The following is a 9,762-nucleotide window of genomic DNA, read 5'->3' as shown; positions in this document are numbered from 1 at the left end:
TTTGAATGATGCATACTGAACGCAAAAATAGGCTGGAGTTCAAATAAGTTTAAAAAACATTGAACTGCCCGTGTAAGAGATGAGTTCTCGTCCGAAACCCTAATACTCCGAAAGAGATTGTCCAGTTTGTACACGAGGTACGTCCAGTTTTTGCTGTGACCCTCTCTACTCCTTTGCACATTATATGCGGGCGAAATGATGATACCATGCCAAGTTCCAACATTTTTAGAGTTCATTTTGTAGTGATTTTCAATTTCACCGTCATTTAGCTCCCTAAACAAATCGGTAAATGACTGAAAAACAGCAAATGATGTCAGAACGTGTTGGAAATTGATGACGTCGCTTTGAAAGATGCATACTGAACGCAGAAATAGGCTGGAGTTCGGATAAGTTTAAAAAACATTGAAGTGCCCGTGTAACAGATGAGTTCTCGTCCGAAACCCTGAAACTCCGAAAGAGATTGTCCAGTTTATACACGAGGTGCGTCCAGTTTTCGCCGTCACCCTCTCTACTCTTTTGCACATGCTATGTGGGCGAAATCATGATACCATGCCAAGTTCCAACATTTTCAGAATTCATTTTGTAGTGATTTTCAATTTCACCGTCATTTAGCTCCCTAAACAAATCGGTAAATGACTGAAAAACAGCAAATGATGTCAGAACGTGTTGGAAATTGATGACGTCGCTTTGAAAGATGCATACTGAACGCAAAAATAGGCTGGGGTTCAAATAAGTTTAAAAAACATTGAAGTGCCCGTGTAACAGATGAGTTCTCGTCCGAAACCCTGATACTCCGAAAGAGATTGTCCAGTTTGTACACGAGGTGCGTCCAGCTTTCGCCGTGACCCTCTCTACTCTTTTGCACATGCTATGCGGGCGAAATGATGATACCATGCCAAGTTCCAATATTTTCAGAATTCATTTTGTAGTGATTTTCAATTTCACCGTCATTTAGCTCCCTAAACAAATCGGTAAATGACTGAAAATCATCAAATGATGTCAGAACGTGTTGGAAATTGATGACGTCGCTTTGAAAGATGCATACTAAACGCGGAAATAGGCTGGAGTTCGAATAAGTTTAATAAACGTTGAAGTGCCCGTGTAACAGATGAGTTCTCGTCCGAAACCCGGATACCCCGAAAGAGATTGTCCAGTTTGTACACGAGGTGCGTCCAGTTTTCGCCGTGACCCTCTCTACTCTTTTGCACATGCTATGCGGGCGAAATGATGATACCATGCCAATTTCCAACATTTTCAGAATTCATTTTGTAGTGATTTTCAATTTCACCGTCATTTAGCTCCCTAAACAAATCGGTAAATGACTGAAAAACAGCAAATGATGTCAGAACGTGTTGGAAATTGATGACGTCGCTTTGAAAGATGCATACTGAACGCAAAAATAGGCTGGGGTTCAAATAAGTTTAAAAAACATTGAAGTGCCCGTGTAACAGATGAGTTCTCGTCCGAAACCCTGATACTCCGAAAGAGATTGTCCAGTTTGTACACGAGGTGCGTCCAGTTTTCGCCGTGACCCTCTCTACTCTTTTGCACATGCTATGCGGGAGAAATGATGATACCATGCCTAGTTCCAACATTTTCAGAGTTCATTTTGTAGTGATTTTCAATTTCACCGTCATTTAGCTCCCTAAACAAATTCGTAAATGACTGAAAAACAGCAAATGATGTCAGAACGTGTTGGAAATTGATGACGTCGCTTTGAAAGATGCATACTGAACGCAGAAATAGGCTGGAGTTCGAATAAGTTTAAAAAACATTGAAGTGCCCGTGTAACAGATGAGTTCTCGTCCGAAACCCTGAAACTCCGAAAGAGATTGTCCAGTTTGTACACGAGGTGCGTCCAGTTTTCGCCGTGACCCTCTCTACTCTTTTGCACATGCTATGCGGGCGAAATGATGATACCATGCCAAGTTCCAACATTTTCAGAATTCATTTTGTAGTGATTTTCAATTTCACCGTCATTTAGCTCCCTAAACAAATTCGTAAATGACTGAAAAACAGCAAATGATGTCAGAACATGTTGGAAATTGATGACGTCGCTTTGAATGATGCATACTGAACGCAAAAATAGGCTGGAGTTCAAATAAGTTTAATAAACATTGAACTCCCCGTGTAACAGATGAGTTCTCGTCCGAAACCCTGATACTCCGAAAGAGATTGTCCAGTTTGTACACGAGGTGGGTCCAGTTTTCGCCGTGACCCTCTCTACTCTTTTGCACATGCTATGCGGGCGAAATGATGATACCGTGCCAAGTTGCAACATTTTCAGATTTCATTTTGTAGTGATTTTCAATTTCACCGTCATTTAGCTCCCTAAACAAATCGATAAATGACTGAAAAACAACAAATGATGTCAGAACGTGTTGGAAATTGATGGCGTCGCTTTGAATGATGCATACTAAACGCAAAAATAGGCTGGAGTTCAAATAAGTTTAAAAAACATTGAACTGCCCGTGTAAGAGATGAGTTCTCGTCCGAAACCCTGATACTCCGAAAGAGATTGTCCAGTTTGTACACGAGGTACGTCCAGTTTTTGCCGTGACCCTCTCTACTCTTTTGCATATTCTATGCGGGTGAAATGATGATACCATGCCAAGTTCCAACATTTTTAGAGTTCATTTTGTAGTGATTTTCAATTTCACCGTCATTTAGCTCCCTAAACAAATCGGTAAATGACTGAAAAACAGCAAATGATGTCAGAACGTGTTGGAAATTGATGACGTCGCTTTGAAAGATGCATACTGAACGCAGAAATAGGCTGGAGTTCGAATAAGTTTAAAATCATTGAAGTGCCCGTGTAACAGATGAGTTCTCGTCCGAAACCCTGAAACTCCGAAAGAGATTGTCCAGTTTGTACACGAGGTGCGTCCAGTTTTCGCCGTGACCCTCTCTACTCTTTTGCACATGCTATGCGGGCGAAATGATGATACCATGGCAAGTTCCAACATGTTCAGAGTTCATTTTGTAGTGATTTTCAATTTCACCGTCATTTAGCTCCCTAAACAAATCGGTAAATGACTGAAAAACAGTAAATGATGTCAGAACGTGTTGGAAATTGATGGCGTCGCTTTGAATGATGCATACTAAACGCAAAAATAGGCTGGAGTTCAAATAAGTTTAAAAAACATTGAACTGCCCGTGTAAGAGATGAGTTCTCGTCCGGAACCCTGATACTCCGAAAGAGATTGTCCAGTTTGTACACGAGGTACGTCCAGTTTTTGCCGTGACCCTCTCTACTCTTTTGCATATTCTATGCGGGCGAAATGATGATACCATGCCAAGTTCCAACATTTTTAGAGTTCATTTTGTAGTGATTTTCAATTTCACCGTCATTTAGCTCCCTAAACAAATCGGTAAATGACTGAAAAACAGCAAATGATGTCAGAACGTGTTGGAAATTGATGACGTCGCTTTGAAAGATGCATACTGAACGCAGAAATAGGCTGGAGTTCGAATAAGTTTAAAAAACATTGAAGTGCCCGTGTAACAGATGAGTTCTCGTCCGAAACCCTGAAACTCCGAAAGAGATTGTCCAGTTTGTACACGAGGTGCGTCCAGTTTTCGCCGTGACCCTCTCTACTCTTTTGCACATGCTATGTGGGCGAAATGATGATACCATGCCAAGTTCCAACATTTTCAGAGTTCATTTTGTAGTGATTTTCAATTTTACCGTCATTTAGCTTCCTAAACAAATCGGTAAATGACTGAAAAACAGCAAATGATGTCAGAGCTTGTTGGAAATTGATGGCGTCGCTTTGAATGATGCATACTGAACTCAAAAATAGGCTGGAGTTCAAATAAGTTTAAAAAACATTGAAGTGCCCGTGTAACAGATGAGTTCTTGTCCGAAACCCTGATACTCCGAAAGAGATTGTCCAGTTTGTACACGAGGTGCGTCCAGTTTTTGCCGTGACCCTCTCTACTCTTTTGCACATGCTATGTGGGCGAAATGATGATACCATGCCAAGTTCCAACATTTTTAGAGTTCATTTTGTAGTGATTTTCAATTTCACCGTCATTTAGCTCCCTAAACAAATCGGTAAATGACTGAAAAACAACAAATGATGTCAGAACGTGTTGGAAATTGATGACGTCGCTTTGAAAGATGCATACTGAACGCAACAATAGGCTGGAGTTCTAATAAGTTTAAAAAACATTGAAGTGCCCGTGTAACAGATGAGTTCTCGTCCGAAACCCTGAAACTCCGAAAGAGATTGTCCAGTTTGTACACGAGGTGCGTCCAGTTTTCGCCGTGACCCTCTCTACTCTTTTGCACATGCTATGTGGGCGAAATGATGATACCATGCCAAGTTCCAACATTTTCAGAATTCATTTTGTAGTGATTTTCAATTTCACCGTCATTTAGCTCCCTAAACAAATCGGTAAATGACTGAAAAACAGCAAATGATGTCAGAACGTGTTGGAAATTGATGACGTCGCTTTGAAAGATGCATACTGAACGCAAAAATAGGCTGGGGTTCAAATAAGTTTAAAAAACATTGAAGTGCCCGTGTAACAGATGAGTTCTCGTCCGAAACCCTGATACTCCGAAAGAGATTGTCCAGTTTGTACACGAGGTGCGTCCAGTTTTCGCCGTGACCCTCTCTACTCTTTTGCACATGCTATGCGGGCGAAATGATGATACCATGCCAAGTTCCAACATTTTCAGAATTCATTTTGTAGTGATTTTCAATTTCACCGTCATTTAGCTCCCTAAACAAATCGGTAAATGACTGAAAAACTGCAAATGATGTCAGAACGTGTTGGAAATTGATGACGTCGCTTTGAAAGATGCATACTGAACGCAGAAATAGGTTGGAGTTCGATTTTTTTTAATAAACATTGAAGTGCCCGTGTAACAGATGAGTTCTCGTCCGAAACCCTGAAACTCCGAAAGAGATTGTCCAGTTTGTACACGAGGTGCGTCCAGTTTTCGCCGTGACCCTCTCTACTCTTTTGCACATGCTATGTGGGCGAAATGATGATACCATGCCAAGTTCCAACATTTTCAGAGTTCATTTTGTAGTGATTTTCAATTTCACCGTCATTTAGCTCCCTAAACAAATCGGTAAATGACTGAAAAACAGCAAATATGTCAGAACGTGTTGGAAATTGATGACGTCGCTTTGAAAGATGCATACTGAACGCAAAAATAGGCTGGGGTTCAAATAAGTTTAAAAAACATTGAAGTGCCCGTGTAACAGATGAGTTCTCGTCCGAAACCCTGATACTCCGAAAGAGATTGTCCAGTTTGTACACGAGGTGCGTCCAGTTTTCGCCGTGACCCTCTCTACTCTTTTGCACATGCTATGCGGGCGAAATGATAATACCATGCCAAGTTCCAACATTTTCAGAATTCATTTTGTAGTGATTTTCAATTTCACCGTCATTTAGCTCCCTAAACAAATCGGTAAATGACTGAAAAACAGCAAATGATGTCAGAACGTGTTGGAAATTGATGACGTCGCTTTGAAAGATGCATACTGAACGCAGAAATAGGCTGGAGTTCGAATAAGTTTAATATATATTGAAGTGCCCGTGTAACAGATGAGTTCCCGTCCGAAACCCTGAAACTCCGAAAGAGATTGTCCAGTTTGTACACGAGGTGCGTCCAGTTTTCGCCGTGACCCTCTCTACTCTTTTGCACATGCTATGCGGGCGAAATGATGATACCATGCCAAGTTCCAACATTTTCAGAGTTCATTTTGTAGTGATTTTCAATTTCACCGTCATTTAGCTCCCTAAACAAATCGGTATATGACTGAAAAACAGCAAATGATGTCAGAACGTGTTGGAAATTGATAACGTCACTTTCAAAGATGCATACTGAACGCAAAAATAGGCTGGAGTTCGAATAAGTTTAAAAAACATTGAAGTGCCCGTGTAACAGATGAGTTCTCGTCCGAAACCCTGATACTCCGAAAGAGATTGTCCAGTTTGTACACGAGGTGCGTCCAGTTTTTGCCGTGACCCTATCTACTCTTTTGCACATGCTATGTGGGCGAAATGATGATACCATGCCAAGTTCCAACATTTTCAGAGTTCATTTAGTAGTGATTTTCAATTTCACCGTCATTTAGCTCCCTAAACAAATCGGTAAATGCCTGAAAAACAGCAAATGATGTCAGAACGTGTTGGAAATTGATGACGTCGCTTTGAAAGATGCATACTGAACGCAAAAATAGGCTGGGGTTCAAATAAGTTTAAAAAACATTGAAGTGCCCGTGTAACAGATGAGTTCTCGTCCGAAACCCTGATACTCCGAAAGAGATTGTCCAGTTTGTACACGAGGTGCGTCCAGTTTTCGCCGTGACCCTCTCTACTCTTTTGCACATGCTATGCGGGCGAAATGATAATACCATGCCAAGTTCCAACATTTTCAGAATTCATTTTGTAGTGATTTTCAATTTCACCGTCATTTAGCTCCCTAAACAAATCGGTAAATGACTGAAAAACAGCAAATGATGTCAGAACGTGTTGGAAATTGATGACGTCGCTTTGAAAGATGCATACTGAACGCAGAAATAGGCTGGAGTTCGAATAAGTTTAATATATATTGAAGTGCCCGTGTAACAGATGAGTTCCCGTCCGAAACCCTGAAACTCCGAAAGAGATTGTCCAGTTTGTACACGAGGTGCGTCCAGTTTTCGCCGTGACCCTCTCTACTCTTTTGCACATGCTATGCGGGCGAAATGATGATACCATGCCAAGTTCCAACATTTTCAGAGTTCATTTAGTAGTGATTTTCAATTTCACCGTCATTTAGCTCCCTAAACAAATCGGTATATGACTGAAAAACAGCAAATGATGTCAGAACGTGTTGGAAATTGATGACGTCGCTTTCAAAGATGCATACTGAACGCAAAAATAGGCTGGAGTTCGAATAAGTTTAAAAAACATTGAAGTGCCCGTGTAACAGATGAGTTCTCGTCCGAAACCCTGATACTCCGAAAGAGATTGTCCAGTTTGTACACGAGGTGCGTCCAGTTTTTGCCGTGACCCTATCTACTCTTTTGCACATGCTATGTGGGCGAAATGATGATACCATGCCAAGTTCCAACATTTTCAGAGTTCATTTAGTAGTGATTTTCAATTTCACCGTCATTTAGCTCCCTAAACAAATCGGTAAATGACTGAAAAACAGCAAATGATGTCAGAACGTGTCGGAAATTGATGACGTCGCTTTGAAAGATGCATACTGAACGCAAAAATAGGCTGGGGTTCAAATAAGTTTAAAAAACATTGAAGTGCCCGTGTAACAGATGAGTTCTCGTCCGAAACCCTGATACTCCGAAAGAGATTGTCCAGTTTGTACACGAGGTGCGTCCAGTTTTCGCCGTGACCCTCTCTACTCTTTTGCACATGCTATGCGGGCGAAATGATAATACCATGCCAAGTTCCAACATTTTCAGAATTCATTTTGTAGTGATTTTCAATTTCACCGTCATTTAGCTCCCTAAACAAATCGGTAAATGACTGAAAAACAGCAAATGATGTCAGAACGTGTTGGAAATTGATGACGTCGCTTTGAGAGATGCATACTGAACGCAGAAATAGGCTGGAGTTCGAATAAGTTTAATATATATTGAAGTGCCCGTGTAACAGATGAGTTCCCGTCCGAAACCCTGAAACTCCGAAAGAGATTGTCCAGTTTGTACACGAGGTGCGTCCAGTTTTCGCCGTGACCCTCTCTACTCTTTTGCACATGCTATGCGGGCGAAATGATGATACCATGCCAAGTTCCAACATTTTCAGAGTTCATTTAGTAGTGATTTTCAATTTCACCGTCATTTAGCTCCCTAAACAAATCGGTATATGACTGAAAAACAGCAAATGATGTCAGAACGTGTTGGAAATTGATGACGTCGCTTTCAAAGATGCATACTGAACGCAGAAATAGGCTGGAGTTCGAATAAGTTTAATATATATTGAAGTGCCCGTGTAACAGATGAGTTCCCGTCCGAAACCCTGAAACTCCGAAAGAGATTGTCCAGTTTGTACACGAGGTGCGTCCAGTTTTCGCCGTGACCCTCTCTACTCTTTTGCACATGCTATGCGGGCGAAATGATGATACCATGCCAAGTTCCAACATTTTCAGAGTTCATTTAGTAGTGATTTTCAATTTCACCGTCATTTAGCTCCCTAAACAAATCGGTATATGACTGAAAAACAGCAAATGATGTCAGAACGTGTTGGAAATTGATGACGTCGCTTTCAAAGATGCATACTGAACGCAAAAATAGGCTGGAGTTCAAATAAGTTTAAAAAACATTGAAGTGCCCGTGTAACAGATGAGTTCTCGTCCGAAACCCTGATACTCCGAAAGAGATTGTCCAGTTTGTACACGAGGTGCGTCCAGTTTTCGCCGTGACCCTCTCTACTCTTTTGCACATGCTATGCGGGCGAAATGATGATACCATGCCAAGTTCCAACATTTTCAGAGTTCATTTAGTAGTGATTTTCAATTTCACCGTCATTTAGCTCCCTAAACAAATCGGTAAATGACTGAAAAATAGCAAATGATGTCAGAACGTGTTGGAAATTGATGACGTCGCTTTCAAAGATGCATACTGAACGCAAAAATAGGCTGGGGTTCAAATAAGTTTAAAAAACATTGAAGTGCCCGTGTAACAGATGAGTTCTCGTCCGAAACCCTGATACTCCGAAAGAGATTGTCCAGTTTGTACACGAGGTGCGTCCAGTTTTCGCCGTGACCCTCTCTACTCTTTTGCACATGCTATGCGGGCGATATGATGATACCATGCCAAGTTCCAACATTTTCAGAGTTCATTTAGTAGTGATTTTCAATTTCACCGTCATTTAGCTCCCTAAACAAATCGGTAAATGACTGAAAAACAGCAAATGATGTCAGAACGTGTTGGAAATTGATGACGTCGCTTTGAAAGATGCATACTGAACGCAAAAATAGGCTGGGGTTCCAATAAGTTTAAAAAACATTGAAGTGCCCGTGTAACAGATGAGTTCTCGTCCGAAACCCTGATACTCCGAAAGAGATTGTCCAGTTTGTACACGAGGTGCGTCCAGTTTTCGCCGTGACCCTCTCTACTCTTTTGCACATGCTATGCGGGCGAAATGATGATACCATGCCAAGTTCCAACATTTTCAGAATTCATTTTGTAGTGATTTTCAATTTCACCGTCATTTAGCTCCCTAAACAAATCGGTAAATGACAAAACAGTAAATGAGGTCAGAGCGTGTTGGAAATTGATGGCGTCGCTTTGAATGATGCATACTGAACGCAAAAATAGGCTGGAGTTCAAATAAGTTTAAAAACATTGAACTGCCCGTGTAAGAGATGAGTTCTCGTCCGAAACCCTGATACTCCGAAAGAGATTGTCCAGTTTGTACACGAGGTACGTCCAGTTTTCGCCGTGACCCTCTCTACTCTTTTGCACATTCTATGCGGGCGAAATGATGATACCATGCCAAGTTCCAACATTTTTAGAGTTCATTTTGTAGTGATTTTCAATTTCACCGTCATTTAGCTCCCTAAACAAATCGGTAAATGACTGAAAAACAGCAAATGATGTCAGAACGTGTTGGAAATTGATGACGTCGCTTTGAAAGATGCATACTGAACGCAGAAATAGGTTGGAGTTCGAATTTTTTTAATAAACATTGAAGTGCCCGTGTAACAGATGAGTTCTCGTCCGAAACCCTGAAACTCCGAAAGAGATTTCCCAGTTTGTACACGAGGTGCGTCCAGTTTTCGCCGTGACCCTC

Source organism: Aegilops tauschii, chromosome 7 (genome assembly GCF_002575655.3).
Source record: "Aegilops tauschii subsp. strangulata cultivar AL8/78 chromosome 7, Aet v6.0, whole genome shotgun sequence".
NCBI lineage: Eukaryota > Viridiplantae > Streptophyta > Magnoliopsida > Poales > Poaceae > Aegilops > Aegilops tauschii.
Note: the sequence above shows the minus strand (reverse complement) of the source record.